Genomic DNA, 19,948 nt, shown 5'->3' on the forward strand with positions numbered 1-19,948 from the left:
ACTGTAAACCAAACCCTAGCCATATCCTTATGCCTATCCCTAAACCCGACCTCAACCCCAACTGTAACCCTGTGCCTTTTCCCTAACTCGAACCCTAACCATATTCTAAACCCGATCGTTATCCTTATCATTAACCCTTTCCCTACCACTGTCCCTAACTCTAATTCTTTCCCTGTCCCTATCCGTTTCCATGACATTATCCCTGTTCTTAAAGCAAACCCTAAGCCTAAACTTAAGCCTATCCTTATCCTTATCCCTAAAGCTGTCCTCATCCCTGTCTTTATCTTTTATCTTAACCCTATCCGCATCGCTGTCTTTATCCCTCACCCTATCACTGTCCCCAGGCCTAACTCTGACAGTAGCGTCATTCAATTCACTTGAATGTATGTTCGTAGAGCGCTCTTCTCATGCAGTGACACAGTGTACTGGAACACAAACATACGGAAAATATATTTCCTTTCCCTGTTCCAGTAAGTGTCCCCAACCCTAAAGTAAACCTTAAGCCGATACTTACCCCTGTTTTTAACCCTAACCCCACCCCTGACCCTACTTCTGTCCTCAGCCCTAACTGTAAGCCTATCCTAAACCTAGCCCTTTCCATAACTCTAAACCCCATTAGTGCCCTCAGCCCTATCCTTATCGCTGTCCCTAACCCTGTCCTTATCCTTGACCCTACCCTACCCCATCCCTAACCCTATCCTTATCACTGTCTCAAACTCTAACGCAGAAATCCATTGGGTTCTCCCCGCACAGGTTCGAATCCTGCCGACTACGCCCCGCCCCGTGAGCAGCAGGTCCCGTTGTTTTTGCGCAGCGTCCCTTCACGTACCGTGGCAAAATCAGCCTCGTACGCTTGCTTTCCCTGCCTCCATCCATCTCTCCTTATCTACCGAGCCAGCTTTCAGGTTGGGCGTGGTGGCGCACGTCTGTAATCCTTGCGCCTGGGAGACCGAGGCTGCTGGACTGCTTGAGCCGCGGGTTCCGGTGCCGTGGCGCGCTATGGCGAACGGGAGTCCTGGTGACGGTCAGCATCGACGTGGTGCTTCTTGGGGAGCCTGGGCGCACCAGGTCGTCTAGGGAGGGGCGAACCAACCCAGGTCGGTGACGGAGCAGGTGAAAGCCCCCGTGCTGAGCGGTCTGTGGGTTGCCCCTGTGAGTAGCAGCTGCGGTACTGCCAAGGTGAGACAGCAGGACGCAGCCTTTTTCGCCGCAGGAGGCGTGACGGCCACGTTGCCCACGCAGCCCAAAAGGGTCTGGGGGCATGCCCCGTCAGCTAACGGAACCCTGGTCTTCCACGTGACAGGTGGGAATACTCACCACTATACTAACGAGGAGCTGGCTGTGCCAATCGCTGCTCTTCCTTGGTGCCGCTCCAAAGCAGGGCGTCGCTCTCCCCAAGCCACGTGACGAGCCCTACCGCCAAAGTCAGCAAAGCCGAGCGGTCTAAGGCGTCGCGGTCCCCGGGGGGAGGCGTGGGTTCAAACCCCGCTTCTACCTCCAACGTCTTTGGCTAGTTCCCTTCGTCGCAGGTGTTCTGGCATCACGGGCAGAGTCAAGTGGGTTGGACTGCGAGGCGGGGGAGGTAGTTGTGGCTGAGCGGTTAAGGCGATGGAGTCGAAATCCATTGGGGTCTCCCCACGCAGGTTCGAATCCTGCCGACTACGCTCTTTGAGCACCGTTGCTTCGTGTACCATGGCAAGATCAGCCCTCTACTCTTTCGCTCCATCAATTGATTTATTTATTACCAGGTCGTCTAGGGAGGGGCGAACCAACCCAGGCCGGTGACGGAGCAGGTGAAAGCCCCCGTGCTGAGCGGTCTGTGGGTTGGCCCTGTGAGTAGCGGCTGCGGTGCTGCCAAGGTGAGAGGTGGCTTAACTCTAAGGCAAACCCAATAGCTATCTTTAACGTTAGACCGAACGCTATCCCTAAGCTTTTCCAATTCCTGTCCCCAACGCTCCACCATCGTCCCAGTCCCAGAGAAATCCAAGATTACGGGGCTAAACGACCGACCACAGACCTGCTGCTTTGACGTCTCCAGTCACGAAGTCATTCGAGAGACGGGTGTTGGCCCACTCGAAGGACATCAACGGACCCCTGCTGGACCCCCTCCTGTTTGCCTACAGGGCGAACAGGTCAGTGGATGACGCAGTCAACATGGGACTGCACCTCATCCTGCAACACCTTGACAGACCAGGGGCTTATGCAAGGGTCCTGTTCGTGGACTTCAGTTTGGCGTTTAACAACATCATCCCAGACCTCCTTCAGACAGAACTGACGCAGTTTTCTGTGCCCACCACCATCTGTCAGTGGGTCACCTACTTCCTGACAGACAGACGGCAACTGGTGGGGCTGGGGAAATTCACTTCCGGCACCTGCACGATCAGCCCCGGCGCTCCTCAGGGGTGTGTGCTCTCCCCACTGCTCTTCTCCCTGTACACAATTGACTGCGCCTCTGTGAAGCTCCTCAAGTCTGCAGACGACACCGCAGTTATTGGCCTCACCCGGGACGGTTACGAGTCTGCATGCAGGAGGGAGGCTGAACAGCTGGCTGGCTGGCTGGCTGGCTGGCTGGTGCAGTCAAAACGACCCGGAGCTGAACACGCTCAGAACGGTGGAGATGACTGTGGAGTTCAGGAGAAAGCCCGCCCGCACTCCCCCACCCACCATCCTCAACAGCACCGTGTCAGCCGTGGAGTCCTTCAGGTTCCTGGGTCCTACAATCTCCCCGGGACCTGAAGTGGGACACCTATATTGACTCCATCGTGGAAAAAAAGGCCCAGCAGCGGCGGAAGTACCTCCTTCGCCAACTGAAGAAGTTCAACCTGCCACAGGACCTGCTGATCCGGTTCTACTCAGCTGTCATGAGTCTGTCCTGTGCACTGCCACAAACTGTCTGGTTTGGCTCAGCTGCCAAATCGGACAGAATTAGGCTGCAAAGGACGGTCAAGACAGCTGAGAGGGATCAACTGGGGCACCGCTGCCAGCCAACCCTTCGGGTCTTGTACGAGGTTAAAGATACCGGAAACTAGTATCCGGTACCTTTAACCTCGTACAAGACGGTAAATGGTGCTAGAGTGGTGGATGCCGCTAGATTAAATAAGACTTCTAAGAAAGTTTCCAGCTAATAATGATATTGTTGCTGTATGACAGCTTGAATTCCCAGCTCAGCACGGTGCGTCTTGTCCAGCCTAACCTTACCCGATCCCTATCCCCAAATACTTTCCCTGTTACCGAACCTAACCTTAACCCTAACCCTTTGCTGATCCTTATCACTATCCTTATCCCTACCCCTAACCTTAACCATATCCCTTAACCATAACCGTAACCCTATCACAAACCCTAACCTTAACCAAATTTCTATCCCTAACGCTAACCCTTTTGTACGGTCCCCTACACAGCCTTAGTGGTTTGGCAGTCAGCTAAACTCCCAGCCTTCGTACGACTCTGAAGACAAAGTGTTTCTTTCGCAGGCAGGTTTAATGGTTTTAGGCGAGGGGTGAGACTAAAAGACAAAGAAACGAACACGCAGTACATCAACAACCCAAGTCCAAATAAGTATACAAACCATAAAGCATCACAATTGGTCTAATGCACAAAAGCAAACATGCATTACTTAAGATAATCCTCAAAGACTCCCTCTGATTTCTCAAAACACTATCAGAGAACTTTTATACACTATTTCAGTAAGGTAACACCATCAATAACAGCTAACATAGCTACTCAAAATTATGACATCTTGTGACTATAACATTAATGAAGTGAAACGGAACTGAAACATACAGGCGCTGTTGCTGCAGGGTTGAGGATGGACGAGATCTGGAGAGATTACGAGGAGGAGGAGTTCACCACGTGCGCTGAAGAGAACAACAGAGCTACTTGCTACTTGCTACTTCCTGTCGGGGAGGAAGCGTAAAAGTCCCGGTAATACGAAAAATGTACAGGAAACCGCCAGTAGATGGCACTACCTCACATTTTGCCTATTAAGAACATGAAAAACAATATACCGCTAAATATGCTTGACATTCGCTCAAGCTTTAAACTCGGGTGATCATAACTGATTTACCAATAACTCACTGTAACAGCACACCTATACTACCCTATCCCTGTCCTTAACCTTAACCACATCCAAACCCTGACCCTATCCCGAACCCTGTTCTTATCCCTATCCCTGTCCCTATCCCCAAACCACATCCCTGTTTCAAAACGTGAACCCTAACCCCTTATCCCTCTCCTTATTTCGATCCCTAAACCTTAACCATGTCCCTACCGAATCCCGTAACCCTAACCCTATTCGTATCACTGTCCCGAGCCGTAACTACCTCCCAAACTTTGATCCTTATTCCCATACCTTTCCAGAACTGTAAACCAAACCCTAGCCATATCCTTATGCCTATCCCTAAACCCGACCTCAACCCCAACTGTAACCCTGTGCCTTTTCCCTAACTCGAACCCTAACCATATTCTAAACCCGATCGTTATCCTTATCATTAACCCTTTCCCTACCACTGTCCCTAACTCTAATTCTTTCCCTGTCCCTATCCGTTTCCATGACATTATCCCTGTTCTTAAAGCAAACCCTAAGCCTAAACTTAAGCCTATCCTTATCCTTATCCCTAAAGCTGTCCTCATCCCTGTCTTTATCTTTTATCTTAACCCTATCCGCATCGCTGTCTTTATCCCTCACCCTATCACTGTCCCCAGGCCTAACTCTGACAGTAGCGTCATTCAATTCACTTGAATGTATGTTCGTAGAGCGCTCTTCTCATGCAGTGACACAGTGTACTGGAACACAAACATACGGAAAATATATTTCCTTTCCCTGTTCCAGTAAGTGTCCCCAACCCTAAAGTAAACCTTAAGCCGATACTTACCCCTGTTTTTAACCCTAACCCCACCCCTGACCCTACTTCTGTCCTCAGCCCTAACTGTAAGCCTATCCTAAACCTAGCCCTTTCCATAACTCTAAACCCCATTAGTGCCCTCAGCCCTATCCTTATCGCTGTCCCTAACCCTGTCCTTATCCTTGACCCTACCCTACCCCATCCCTAACCCTATCCTTATCACTGTCTCAAACTCTAACGCAGAAATCCATTGGGTTCTCCCCGCACAGGTTCGAATCCTGCCGACTACGCCCCGCCCCGTGAGCAGCAGGTCCCGTTGTTTTTGCGCAGCGTCCCTTCACGTACCGTGGCAAAATCAGCCTCGTACGCTTGCTTTCCCTGCCTCCATCCATCTCTCCTTATCTACCGAGCCAGCTTTCAGGTTGGGCGTGGTGGCGCACGTCTGTAATCCTTGCGCCTGGGAGACCGAGGCTGCTGGACTGCTTGAGCCGCGGGTTCCGGTGCCGTGGCGCGCTATGGCGAACGGGAGTCCTGGTGACGGTCAGCATCGACGTGGTGCTTCTTGGGGAGCCTGGGCGCACCAGGTCGTCTAGGGAGGGGCGAACCAACCCAGGTCGGTGACGGAGCAGGTGAAAGCCCCCGTGCTGAGCGGTCTGTGGGTTGCCCCTGTGAGTAGCAGCTGCGGTACTGCCAAGGTGAGACAGCAGGACGCAGCCTTTTTCGCCGCAGGAGGCGTGACGGCCACGTTGCCCACGCAGCCCAAAAGGGTCTGGGGGCATGCCCCGTCAGCTAACGGAACCCTGGTCTTCCACGTGACAGGTGGGAATACTCACCACTATACTAACGAGGAGCTGGCTGTGCCAATCGCTGCTCTTCCTTGGTGCCGCTCCAAAGCAGGGCGTCGCTCTCCCCAAGCCACGTGACGAGCCCTACCGCCAAAGTCAGCAAGGCCGAGCGGTCTAAGGCGTCGCGGTCCCCGGGGGGAGGCGTGGGTTCAAACCCCGCTTCCACCTCCAACGTCTTTGGCTGGTTCCCTTCGTCGCAGGTGTTCTGGCATCACGGGCAGAGTCAAGTGGGTTGGACTGCGAGGCGGGGGAGGTAGTTGTGGCTGAGCGGTTAAGGCGATGGAGTCGAAATCCATTGGGGTCTCCCCACGCAGGTTCGAATCCTGCCGACTACGCTCTTTGAGCACCGTTGCTTCGTGTACCATGGCAAGATCAGCCCTCTACTCTTTCGCTCCATCAATTGATTTATTTATTACCAGGTCGTCTAGGGAGGGGCGAACCAACCCAGGCCGGTGACGGAGCAGGTGAAAGCCCCCGTGCTGAGCGGTCTGTGGGTTGGCCCTGTGAGTAGCGGCTGCGGTGCTGCCAAGGTGAGAGGTGGCTTAACTCTAAGGCAAACCCAATAGCTATCTTTAACGTTAGACCGAACGCTATCCCTAAGCTTTTCCAATTCCTGTCCCCAACGCTCCACCATCGTCCCAGTCCCAGAGAAATCCAAGATTACGGGGCTAAACGACCGACCACAGACCTGCTGCTTTGACGTCTCCAGTCACGAAGTCATTCGAGAGACGGGTGTTGGCCCACTCGAAGGACATCAACGGACCCCTGCTGGACCCCCTCCTGTTTGCCTACAGGGCGAACAGGTCAGTGGATGACGCAGTCAACATGGGACTGCACCTCATCCTGCAACACCTTGACAGACCAGGGGCTTATGCAAGGCTCCTATTCGTGGACTTCAGTTTGGCGTTTAACAACATCATCCCAGACCTCCTTCAGACAGAACTGACGCAGTTTTCTGTGCCCACCACCATCTGTCAGTGGGTCACCTACTTCCTGACAGACAGACGGCAACTGGTGGGGCTGGGGAAATTCACTTCCGGCACCTGCACGATCAGCCCCGGCGCTCCTCAGGGGTGTGTGCTCTCCCCACTGCTCTTCTCCCTGTACACAATTGACTGCGCCTCTGTGAAGCTCCTCAAGTCTGCAGACGACACCGCAGTTATTGGCCTCACCCGGGACGGTTACGAGTCTGCATGCAGGAGGGAGGCTGAACAGCTGGCTGGCTGGCTGGCTGGCTGGCTGGTGCAGTCAAAACGACCCGGAGCTGAACACGCTCAGAACGGTGGAGATGACTGTGGAGTTCAGGAGAAAGCCCGCCCGCACTCCCCCACCCACCATCCTCAACAGCACCGTGTCAGCCGTGGAGTCCTTCAGGTTCCTGGGTCCTACAATCTCCCCGGGACCTGAAGTGGGACACCTATATTGACTCCATCGTGGAAAAAAAGGCCCAGCAGCGGCGGAAGTACCTCCTTCGCCAACTGAAGAAGTTCAACCTGCCACAGGACCTGCTGATCCGGTTCTACTCAGCTGTCATGAGTCTGTCCTGTGCACTGCCACAAACTGTCTGGTTTGGCTCAGCTGCCAAATCGGACAGAATTAGGCTGCAAAGGACGGTCAAGACAGCTGAGAGGGATCAACTGGGGCACCGCTGCCAGCCAACCCTTCGGGTCTTGTACGAGGTTAAAGATACCGGAAACTAGTATCCGGTACCTTTAACCTCGTACAAGACGGTAAATGGTGCTAGAGTGGTGGATGCCGCTAGATTAAATAAGACTTCTAAGAAAGTTTCCAGCTAATAATGATATTGTTGCTGTATGACAGCTTGAATTCCCAGCTCAGCACGGTGCGTCTTGTCCAGCCTAACCTTACCCGATCCCTATCCCCAAATACTTTCCCTGTTACCGAACCTAACCTTAACCCTAACCCTTTGCTGATCCTTATCACTATCCTTATCCCTACCCCTAACCTTAACCATATCCCTTAACCATAACCGTAACCCTATCACAAACCCTAACCTTAACCAAATTTCTATCCCTAACGCTAACCCTTTTGTACGGTCCCCTACACAGCCTTAGTGGTTTGGCAGTCAGCTAAACTCCCAGCCTTCGTACGACTCTGAAGACAAAGTGTTTCTTTCGCAGGCAGGTTTAATGGTTTTAGGCGAGGGGTGAGACTAAAAGACAAAGAAACGAACACGCAGTACATCAACAACCCAAGTCCAAATAAGTATACAAACCATAAAGCATCACAATTGGTCTAATGCACAAAAGCAAACATGCATTACTTAAGATAATCCTCAAAGACTCCCTCTGATTTCTCAAAACACTATCAGAGAACTTTTATACACTATTTCAGTAAGGTAACACCATCAATAACAGCTAACATAGCTACTCAAAATTATGACATCTTGTGACTATAACATTAATGAAGTGAAACGGAACTGAAACATACAGGCGCTGTTGCTGCAGGGTTGAGGATGGACGAGATCTGGAGAGATTACGAGGAGGAGGAGTTCACCACGTGCGCTGAAGAGAACAACAGAGCTACTTGCTACTTGCTACTTCCTGTCGGGGAGGAAGCGTAAAAGTCCCGGTAATACGAAAAATGTACAGGAAACCGCCAGTAGATGGCACTACCTCACATTTTGCCTATTAAGAACATGAAAAACAATATACCGCTAAATATGCTTGACATTCGCTCAAGCTTTAAACTCGGGTGATCATAACTGATTTACCAATAACTCACTGTAACAGCACACCTATATCCCTGTCCTTAACCTTAACCACATCCAAACCCTGACCCTATCCCGAACCCTGTTCTTATCCCTATCCCTGTCCCTATCCCCAAACCACATCCCTGTTTCAAAACGTGAACCCTAACCCCTTATCCCTCTCCTTATTTCGATCCCTAAACCTTAACCATGTCCCTACCGAATCCCGTAACCCTAACCCTATTCGTATCACTGTCCCGAGCCGTAACTACCTCCCAAACTTTGATCCTTATTCCCATACCTTTCCAGAACTGTAAACCAAACCCTAGCCATATCCTTATGCCTATCCCTAAACCCGACCTCAACCCCAACTGTAACCCTGTGCCTTTTCCCTAACTCGAACCCTAACCATATTCTAAACCCGATCGTTATCCTTATCATTAACCCTTTCCCTACCACTGTCCCTAACTCTAATTCTTTCCCTGTCCCTATCCGTTTCCATGACATTATCCCTGTTCTTAAAGCAAACCCTAAGCCTAAACTTAAGCCTATCCTTATCCTTATCCCTAAAGCTGTCCTCATCCCTGTCTTTATCTTTTATCTTAACCCTATCCGCATCGCTGTCTTTATCCCTCACCCTATCACTGTCCCCAGGCCTAACTCTGACAGTAGCGTCATTCAATTCACTTGAATGTATGTTCGTAGAGCGCTCTTCTCATGCAGTGACACAGTGTACTGGAACACAAACATACGGAAAATATATTTCCTTTCCCTGTTCCAGTAAGTGTCCCCAACCCTAAAGTAAACCTTAAGCCGATACTTACCCCTGTTTTTAACCCTAACCCCACCCCTGACCCTACTTCTGTCCTCAGCCCTAACTGTAAGCCTATCCTAAACCTAGCCCTTTCCATAACTCTAAACCCCATTAGTGCCCTCAGCCCTATCCTTATCGCTGTCCCTAACCCTGTCCTTATCCTTGACCCTACCCTACCCCATCCCTAACCCTATGCTTATCACTGTCTCAAACTCTAACGCAGAAATCCATTGGGTTCTCCCCGCACAGGTTCGAATCCTGCCGACTACGCCCCGCCCCGTGAGCAGCAGGTCCCGTTGTTTTTGCGCAGCGTCCCTTCACGTACCGTGGCAAAATCAGCCTCGTACGCTTGCTTTCCCTGCCTCCATCCATCTCTCCTTATCTACCGAGCCAGCTTTCAGGTTGGGCGTGGTGGCGCACGTCTGTATAATCCTTGCGCCCGGGAGACCGAGGCTGCTGGACTGCTTGAGCCGCGGGTTCCGGTGCCGTGGCGCGCTATGGCGAACGGGAGTCCTGGTGACGGTCAGCATCGACGTGGTGCTTCTTGGGGAGCCTGGGCGCACCAGGTCGTCTAGGGAGGGGCGAACCAACCCAGGTCGGTGACGGAGCAGGTGAAAGCCCCCGTGCTGAGCGGTCTGTGGGTTGCCCCTGTGAGTAGCAGCTGCGGTACTGCCAAGGTGAGACAGCAGGACGCAGCCTTTTTCGCCGCAGGAGGCGTGACGGCCACGTTGCCCACGCAGCCCAAAAGGGTCTGGGGGCATGCCCCGTCAGCTAACGGAACCCTGGTCTTCCACGTGACAGGTGGGAATACTCACCACTATACTAACGAGGAGCTGGCTGTGCCAATCGCTGCTCTTCCTTGGTGCCGCTCCAAAGCAGGGCGTCGCTCTCCCCAAGCCACGTGACGAGCCCTACCGCCAAAGTCAGCAAAGCCGAGCGGTCTAAGGCGTCGCGGTCCCCGGGGGGAGGCGTGGGTTCAAACCCCGCTTCTACCTCCAACGTCTTTGGCTAGTTCCCTTCGTCGCAGGTGTTCTGGCATCACGGGCAGAGTCAAGTGGGTTGGACTGCGAGGCGGGGGAGGTAGTTGTGGCTGAGCGGTTAAGGCAATGGAGTCGAAATCCATTGGGGTCTCCCCACGCAGGTTCGAATCCTGCCGACTACGCTCTTTGAGCACCGTTGCTTCGTGTACCATGGCAAGATCAGCCCTCTACTCTTTCGCTCCATCAATTGATTTATTTATTACCAGGTCGTCTAGGGAGGGGCGAACCAACCCAGGCCGGTGACGGAGCAGGTGAAAGCCCCCGTGCTGAGCGGTCTGTGGGTTGGCCCTGTGAGTAGCGGCTGCGGTGCTGCCAAGGTGAGAGGTGGCTTAACTCTAAGGCAAACCCAATAGCTATCTTTAACGTTAGACCGAACGCTATCCCTAAGCTTTTCCAATTCCTGTCCCCAACGCTCCACCATCGTCCCAGTCCCAGAGAAATCCAAGATTACGGGGCTAAACGACCGACCACAGACCTGCTGCTTTGACGTCTCCAGTCACGAAGTCATTCGAGAGACGGGTGTTGGCCCACTCGAAGGACATCAACGGACCCCTGCTGGACCCCCTCCTGTTTGCCTACAGGGCGAACAGGTCAGTGGATGACGCAGTCAACATGGGACTGCACCTCATCCTGCAACACCTTGACAGACCAGGGGCTTATGCAAGGCTCCTATTCGTGGACTTCAGTTTGGCGTTTAACAACATCATCCCAGACCTCCTTCAGACAGAACTGACGCAGTTTTCTGTGCCCACCACCATCTGTCAGTGGGTCACCTACTTCCTGACAGACAGACGGCAACTGGTGGGGCTGGGGAAATTCACTTCCGGCACCTGCACGATCAGCCCCGGCGCTCCTCAGGGGTGTGTGCTCTCCCCACTGCTCTTCTCCCTGTACACAATTGACTGCGCCTCTGTGAAGCTCCTCAAGTCTGCAGACGACACCGCAGTTATTGGCCTCACCCGGGACGGTTACGAGTCTGCATGCAGGAGGGAGGCTGAACAGCTGGCTGGCTGGCTGGCTGGCTGGTGCAGTCAAAACGACCCGGAGCTGAACACGCTCAGAACGGTGGAGATGACTGTGGAGTTCAGGAGAAAGCCCGCCCGCACTCCCCCACCCACCATCCTCAACAGCACCGTGTCAGCCGTGGAGTCCTTCAGGTTCCTGGGTCCTACAATCTCCCCGGGACCTGAAGTGGGACACCTATATTGACTCCATCGTGGAAAAAAAGGCCCAGCAGCGGCGGAAGTACCTCCTTCGCCAACTGAAGAAGTTCAACCTGCCACAGGACCTGCTGATCCGGTTCTACTCAGCTGTCATGAGTCTGTCCTGTGCACTGCCACAAACTGTCTGGTTTGGCTCAGCTGCCAAATCGGACAGAATTAGGCTGCAAAGGACGGTCAAGACAGCTGAGAGGGATCAACTGGGGCACCGCTGCCAGCCAACCCTTCGGGTCTTGTACGAGGTTAAAGATACCGGAAACTAGTATCCGGTACCTTTAACCTCGTACAAGACGGTAAATGGTGCTAGAGTGGTGGATGCCGCTAGATTAAATAAGACTTCTAAGAAAGTTTCCAGCTAATAATGATATTGTTGCTGTATGACAGCTTGAATTCCCAGCTCAGCACGGTGCGTCTTGTCCAGCCTAACCTTACCCGATCCCTATCCCCAAATACTTTCCCTGTTACCGAACCTAACCTTAACCCTAACCCTTTGCTGATCCTTATCACTATCCTTATCCCTACCCCTAACCTTAACCATATCCCTTAACCATAACCGTAACCCTATCACAAACCCTAACCTTAACCAAATTTCTATCCCTAACGCTAACCCTTTTGTACGGTCCCCTACACAGCCTTAGTGGTTTGGCAGTCAGCTAAACTCCCAGCCTTCGTACGACTCTGAAGACAAAGTGTTTCTTTCGCAGGCAGGTTTAATGGTTTTAGGCGAGGGGTGAGACTAAAAGACAAAGAAACGAACACGCAGTACATCAACAACCCAAGTCCAAATAAGTATACAAACCATAAAGCATCACAATTGGTCTAATGCACAAAAGCAAACATGCATTACTTAAGATAATCCTCAAAGACTCCCTCTGATTTCTCAAAACACTATCAGAGAACTTTTATACACTATTTCAGTAAGGTAACACCATCAATAACAGCTAACATAGCTACTCAAAATTATGACATCTTGTGACTATAACATTAATGAAGTGAAACGGAACTGAAACATACAGGCGCTGTTGCTGCAGGGTTGAGGATGGACGAGATCTGGAGAGATTACGAGGAGGAGGAGTTCACCACGTGCGCTGAAGAGAACAACAGAGCTACTTGCTACTTGCTACTTCCTGTCGGGGAGGAAGCGTAAAAGTCCCGGTAATACGAAAAATGTACAGGAAACCGCCAGTAGATGGCACTACCTCACATTTTGCCTATTAAGAACATGAAAAACAATATACCGCTAAATATGCTTGACATTCGCTCAAGCTTTAAACTCGGGTGATCATAACTGATTTACCAATAACTCACTGTAACAGCACACCTACTACCTATCCCTGTCCTTAACCTTAACCACATCCAAACCCTGACCCTATCCCGAACCCTGTTCTTATCCCTATCCCTGTCCCTATCCCCAAACCACATCCCTGTTTCAAAACGTGAACCCTAACCCCTTATCCCTCTCCTTATTTCGATCCCTAAACCTTAACCATGTCCCTACCGAATCCCGTAACCCTAACCCTATTCGTATCGCTGTCCCGAGCCGTAACTACCTCCCAAACTTTGATCCTTATTCCCATACCTTTCCAGAACTGTAACGCAAACCCTAGCCATATCCTTATGCCTATCCCTAAACCCGACCTCAACCCCAACTGTAACCCTGTGCCTTTTCCCTAACTCGAACCCTAACCATATTCTAAACCCGATCGTTATCCTTATCATTAACCCTTTCCCTACCACTGTCCCTAACTCTAATTCTTTCCCTGTCCCTATCCGTTTCCATGACATTATCCCTGTTCTTAAAGCAAACCCTAAGCCTAAACTTAAGCCTATCCTTATCCTTATCCCTAAAGCTGTCCTCATCCCTGTCTTTATCTTTTATCTTAACCCTATCCGCATCGCTGTCTTTATCCCTCACCCTATCACTGTCCCCAGGCCTAACTCTGACAGTAGCGTCATTCAATTCACTTGAATGTATGTTCGTAGAGCGCTCTTCTCATGCAGTGACACAGTGTACTGGAACACAAACATACGGAAAATATATTTCCTTTCCCTGTTCCAGTAAGTGTCCCCAACCCTAAAGTAAACCTTAAGCCGATACTTACCCCTGTTTTTAACCCTAACCCCACCCCTGACCCTACTTCTGTCCTCAGCCCTAACTGTAAGCCTATCCTAAACCTAGCCCTTTCCATAACTCTAAACCCCATTAGTGCCCTCAGCCCTATCCTTATCGCTGTCCCTAACCCTGTCCTTATCCTTGACCCTACCCTACCCCATCCCTAACCCTATCCTTATCACTGTCTCAAACTCTAACGCAGAAATCCATTGGGTTCTCCCCGCACAGGTTCGAATCCTGCCGACTACGCCCCGCCCCGTGAGCAGCAGGTCCCGTTGTTTTTGCGCAGCGTCCCTTCACGTACCGTGGCAAAATCAGCCTCGTACGCTTGCTTTCCCTGCCTCCATCCATCTCTCCTATCTACCGAGCCAGCTTTCAGGTTGGGCGTGGTGGCGCACGTCTGTAATCCTTGCGCCTGGGAGACCGAGGCTGCTGGACTGCTTGAGCCGCGGGTTCCGGTGCCGTGGCGCGCTATGGCGAACGGGAGTCCTGGTGACGGTCAGCATCGACGTGGTGCTTCTTGGGGAGCCTGGGCGCACCAGGTCGTCTAGGGAGGGGCGAACCAACCCAGGTCGGTGACGGAGCAGGTGAAAGCCCCCGTGCTGAGCGGTCTGTGGGTTGCCCCTGTGAGTAGCAGCTGCGGTACTGCCAAGGTGAGACAGCAGGACGCAGCCTTTTTCGCCGCAGGAGGCGTGACGGCCACGTTGCCCACGCAGCCCAAAAGGGTCTGGGGGCATGCCCCGTCAGCTAACGGAACCCTGGTCTTCCACGTGACAGGTGGGAATACTCACCACTATACTAACGAGGAGCTGGCTGTGCCAATCGCTGCTCTTCCTTGGTGCCGCTCCAAAGCAGGGCGTCGCTCTCCCCAAGCCACGTGACGAGCCCTACCGCCAAAGTCAGGCAAGGCCGAGCGGTCTAAGGCGTCGCGGTCCCCGGGGGGAGGCGTGGGTTCAAACCCCGCTTCCACCTCCAACGTCTTTGGCTGGTTCCCTTCGTCGCAGGTGTTCTGGCATCACGGGCAGAGTCAAGTGGGTTGGACTGCGAGGCGGGGGAGGTAGTTGTGGCTGAGTGGTTAAGGCGATGGAGTCGAAATCCATTGGGGTCTCCCCACGCAGGTTCGAATCCTGCCGACTACGCTCTTTGAGCAGCCGTTGCTTCGTGTACCATGGCAAGATCAGCCCTCTACTCTTTCGCTCCATCAATTGATTTATTTATTACCAGGTCGTCTAGGGAGGGGCGAACCAACCCAGGCCGGTGACGGAGCAGGTGAAAGCCCCCGTGCTGAGCGGTCTGTGGGTTGGCCCTGTGAGTAGCGGCTGCGGTGCTGCCAAGGTGAGAGGTGGCTTAACTCTAAGGCAAACCCAATAGCTATCTTTAACGTTAGACCGAACGCTATCCCTAAGCTTTTCCAATTCCTGTCCCCAACGCTCCACCATCGTCCCAGTCCCAGAGAAATCCAAGATTACGGGGCTAAACGACCGACCACAGACCTGCTGCTTTGACGTCTCCAGTCACGAAGTCATTCGAGAGACGGGTGTTGGCCCACTCGAAGGACATCAACGGACCCCTGCTGGACCCCCTCCTGTTTGCCTACAGGGCGAACAGGTCAGTGGATGACGCAGTCAACATGGGACTGCACCTCATCCTGCAACACCTTGACAGACCAGGGGCTTATGCAAGGCTCCTATTCGTGGACTTCAGTTTGGCGTTTAACAACATCATCCCAGACCTCCTTCAGACAGAACTGACGCAGTTTTCTGTGCCCACCACCATCTGTCAGTGGGTCACCTACTTCCTGACAGACAGACGGCAACTGGTGGGGCTGGGGAAATTCACTTCCGGCACCTGCACGATCAGCCCCGGCGCTCCTCAGGGGTGTGTGCTCTCCCCACTGCTCTTCTCCCTGTACACAATTGACTGCGCCTCTGTGAAGCTCCTCAAGTCTGCAGACGACACCGCAGTTATTGGCCTCACCCGGGACGGTTACGAGTCTGCATGCAGGAGGGAGGCTGAACAGCTGGCTGGCTGGCTGGCTGGCTGGCTGGTGCAGTCAAAACGACCCGGAGCTGAACACGCTCAGAACGGTGGAGATGACTGTGGAGTTCAGGAGAAAGCCCGCCCGCACTCCCCCACCCACCATCCTCAACAGCACCGTGTCAGCCGTGGAGTCCTTCAGGTTCCTGGGTCCTACAATCTCCCCGGGACCTGAAGTGGGACACCTATATTGACTCCATCGTGGAAAAAAAGGCCCAGCAGCGGCGGAAGTACCTCCTTCGCCAACTGAAGAAGTTCAACCTGCCACAGGACCTGCTGATCCGGTTCTACTCAGCTGTCATGAGTCTGTCCTGTGCACTGCCACAAACTGTCTGGTTTGGCTCAGCTGCCAAATCGGACAGAATTAGGCTGCAAAGGACGGTCAAGACAGCTGAGAGGGATCAACTGGGGCACCGCTGCCAGCCAACCCTTCGGGTCTTGTACGAGGTTAAAGATACCGGAAACTAGTATCCGGTACCTTTAACCTCGTACAAGACGGTAAATGGTGCTAGAGTGGTGGATGCCGCTAGATTAAATAAGACTTCTAAGAAAGTTTCCAGCTAATAATGATATTGTTGCTGTATGACAGCTTGAATTCCCAGCTCAGCACGGTGCGTCTTGTCCAGCCTAACCTTACCCGATCCCTATCCCCAAATACTTTCCCTGTTACCGAACCTAACCTTAACCCTAACCCTTTGCTGATCCTTATCACTATCCTTATCCCTACCCCTAACCTTAACCATATCCCTTAACCATAACCGTAACCCTATCACAAACCCTAACCTTAACCAAATTTCTATCCCTAACGCTAACCCTTTTGTACGGTCCCCTACACAGCCTTAGTGGTTTGGCAGTCAGCTAAACTCCCAGCCTTCGTACGACTCTGAAGACAAAGTGTTTCTTTCGCAGGCAGGTTTAATGGTTTTAGGCGAGGGGTGAGACTAAAAGACAAAGAAACGAACACGCAGTACATCAACAACCCAAGTCCAAATAAGTATACAAACCATAAAGCATCACAATTGGTCTAATGCACAAAAGCAAACATGCATTACTTAAGATAATCCTCAAAGACTCCCTCTGATTTCTCAAAACACTATCAGAGAACTTTTATACACTATTTCAGTAAGGTAACACCATCAATAACAGCTAACATAGCTACTCAAAATTATGACATCTTGTGACTATAACATTAATGAAGTGAAACGGAACTGAAACATACAGGCGCTGTTGCTGCAGGGTTGAGGATGGACGAGATCTGGAGAGATTACGAGGAGGAGGAGTTCACCACGTGCGCTGAAGAGAACAACAGAGCTACTTGCTACTTGCTACTTCCTGTCGGGGAGGAAGCGTAAAAGTCCCGGTAATACGAAAAATGTACAGGAAACCGCCAGTAGATGGCACTACCTCACATTTTGCCTATTAAGAACATGAAAAACAATATACCGCTAAATATGCTTGACATTCGCTCAAGCTTTAAACTCGGGTGATCATAACTGATTTACCAATAACTCACTGTAACAGCACACCTATATCCCTGTCCTTAACCTTAACCACATCCAAACCCTGACCCTATCCCGAACCCTGTTCTTATCCCTATCCCTGTCCCTATCCCCAAACCACATCCCTGTTTCAAAACGTGAACCCTAACCCCTTATCCCTCTCCTTATTTCGATCCCTAAACCTTAACCATGTCCCTACCGAATCCCGTAACCCTAACCCTATTCGTATCACTGTCCCGAGCCGTAACTACCTCCCAAACTTTGATCCTTATTCCCATACCTTTCCAGAACTGTAAACCAAACCCTAGCCATATCCTTATGCCTATCCCTAAACCCGACCTCAACCCCAACTGTAACCCTGTGCCTTTTCCCTAACTCGAACCCTAACCATATTCTAAACCCGATCGTTATCCTTATCATTAACCCTTTCCCTACCACTGTCCCTAACTCTAATTCTTTCCCTGTCCCTATCCGTTTCCATGACATTATCCCTGTTCTTAAAGCAAACCCTAAGCCTAAACTTAAGCCTATCCTTATCCTTATCCCTAAAGCTGTCCTCATCCCTGTCTTTATCTTTTATCTTAACCCTATCCGCATCGCTGTCTTTATCCCTCACCCTATCACTGTCCCCAGGCCTAACTCTGACAGTAGCGTCATTCAATTCACTTGAATGTATGTTCGTAGAGCGCTCTTCTCATGCAGTGACACAGTGTACTGGAACACAAACATACGGAAAATATATTTCCTTTCCCTGTTCCAGTAAGTGTCCCCAACCCTAAAGTAAACCTTAAGCCGATACTTACCCCTGTTTTTAACCCTAACCCCACCCCTGACCCTACTTCTGTCCTCAGCCCTAACTGTAAGCCTATCCTAAACCTAGCCCTTTCCATAACTCTAAACCCCATTAGTGCCCTCAGCCCTATCCTTATCGCTGTCCCTAACCCTGTCCTTATCCTTGACCCTACCCTACCCCATCCCTAACCCTATCCTTATCACTGTCTCAAACTCTAACGCAGAAATCCATTGGGTTCTCCCCGCACAGGTTCGAATCCTGCCGACTACGCCCCGCCCGTGAGCAGCAGGTCCCGTTGTTTTTGCGCAGCGTCCCTTCACGTACCGTGGCAAAATCAGCCTCGTACGCTTGCTTTCAGGTTGGGCGTGGTGGCGCACGTCTGTAATCCTTGCGCCTGGGAGACCGAGGCTGCTGGACTGCTTGAGCCGCGGGTTCCGGTGCCGTGGCGCGCTATGGCGAACGGGAGTCCTGGTGACGGTCAGCATCGACGTGGTGCTTCTTGGGGAGCCTGGGCGCACCAGGTCGTCTAGGGAGGGGCGAACCAACCCAGGTCGGTGACGGAGCAGGTGAAAGCCCCCGTGCTGAGCGGTCTGTGGGTTGCCCCTGTGAGTAGCAGCTGCGGTACTGCCAAGGTGAGACAGCAGGACGCAGCCTTTTTCGCCGCAGGAGGCGTGACGGCCACGTTGCCCACGCAGCCCAAAAGGGTCTGGGGGCATGCCCCGTCAGCTAACGGAACCCTGGTCTTCCACGTGACAGGTGGGAATACTCACCACTATACTAACGAGGAGCTGGCTGTGCCAATCGCTGCTCTTCCTTGGTGCCGCTCCAAAGCAGGGCGTCGCTCTCCCCAAGCCACGTGACGAGCCCTACCGCCAAAGTCAGCAAAGCCGAGCGGTCTAAGGCGTCGCGGTCCCCGGGGGGAGGCGTGGGTTCAAACCCCGCTTCCACCTCCAACGTCTTTGGCTGGTTCCCTTCGTCGCAGGTGTTCTGGCATCACGGGCAGAGTCAAGTGGGTTGGACTGCGAGGCGGGGGAGGTAGTTGTGGCTGAGCGGTTAAGGCGATGGAGTCGAAATCCATTGGGGTCTCCCCACGCAGGTTCGAATCCTGCCGACTACGCTCTTTGAGCACCGTTGCTTCGTGTACCATGGCAAGATCAGCCCTCTACTCTTTCGCTCCATCAATTGATTTATTTATTACCAGGTCGTCTAGGGAGGGGCGAACCAACCCAGGCCGGTGACGGAGCAGGTGAAAGCCCCCGTGCTGAGCGGTCTGTGGGTTGGCCCTGTGAGTAGCGGCTGCGGTGCTGCCAAGGTGAGAGGTGGCTTAACTCTAAGGCAAACCCAATAGCTATCTTTAACGTTAGACCGAACGCTATCCCTAAGCTTTTCCAATTCCTGTCCCCAACGCTCCACCATCGTCCCAGTCCCAGAGAAATCCAAGATTACGGGGCTAAACGACCGACCACAGACCTGCTGCTTTGACGTCTCCAGTCACGAAGTCATTCGAGAGACGGGTGTTGGCCCACTCGAAGGACATCAACGGACCCCTGCTGGACCCCCTCCTGTTTGCCTACAGGGCGAACAGGTCAGTGGATGACGCAGTCAACATGGGACTGCACCTCATCCTGCAACACCTTGACAGACCAGGGGCTTATGCAAGGGTCCTGTTCGTGGACTTCAGTTTGGCGTTTAACAACATCATCCCAGACCTCCTTCAGACAGAACTGACGCAGTTTTCTGTGCCCACCACCATCTGTCAGTGGGTCACCTACTTCCTGACAGACAGACGGCAACTGGTGGGGCTGGGGAAATTCACTTCCGGCACCTGCACGATCAGCCCCGGCGCTCCTCAGGGGTGTGTGCTCTCCCCACTGCTCTTCTCCCTGTACACAATTGACTGCGCCTCTGTGAAGCTCCTCAAGTCTGCAGACGACACCGCAGTTATTGGCCTCACCCGGGACGGTTACGAGTCTGCATGCAGGAGGGAGGCTGAACAGCTGGCTGGCTGGCTGGCTGGCTGGCTGGTGCAGTCAAAA

General features: G+C 52.5%; 5 non-coding genes across 5 annotated transcripts; all 5 read left to right on the forward strand.

Annotated features, from left to right (window-relative positions):
• Window positions 1-1,582: 1,582 nt before the first annotated feature.
• Window positions 1,583-1,664, forward strand: trnas-cga (transfer RNA serine (anticodon CGA)). Its single transcript has one exon. It is a non-coding gene; the product is annotated as a tRNA-Ser (tRNA).
• A 4,275-nt stretch (window positions 1,665-5,939) lies between these two features.
• Window positions 5,940-6,021, forward strand: trnas-cga (transfer RNA serine (anticodon CGA)). Its single transcript has one exon. It is a non-coding gene; the product is annotated as a tRNA-Ser (tRNA).
• Window positions 6,022-10,290: 4,269 nt separating this feature from the next.
• On the forward strand, window positions 10,291-10,372 carry trnas-cga (transfer RNA serine (anticodon CGA)). The gene has a single exon. It is a non-coding gene; the product is annotated as a tRNA-Ser (tRNA).
• A 4,268-nt stretch (window positions 10,373-14,640) lies between these two features.
• trnas-cga (transfer RNA serine (anticodon CGA)) lies at window positions 14,641-14,722 on the forward strand. Its single transcript has one exon. It is a non-coding gene; the product is annotated as a tRNA-Ser (tRNA).
• A 4,225-nt stretch (window positions 14,723-18,947) lies between these two features.
• Window positions 18,948-19,029, forward strand: trnas-cga (transfer RNA serine (anticodon CGA)). The gene has a single exon. It is a non-coding gene; the product is annotated as a tRNA-Ser (tRNA).
• Window positions 19,030-19,948: the final 919 nt, after the last annotated feature.

The sequence above is a fragment of the Scleropages formosus genome, chromosome 18 (assembly GCF_900964775.1).
Source record: "Scleropages formosus chromosome 18, fSclFor1.1, whole genome shotgun sequence".
Taxonomy (NCBI): domain Eukaryota; kingdom Metazoa; phylum Chordata; class Actinopteri; order Osteoglossiformes; family Osteoglossidae; genus Scleropages; species Scleropages formosus.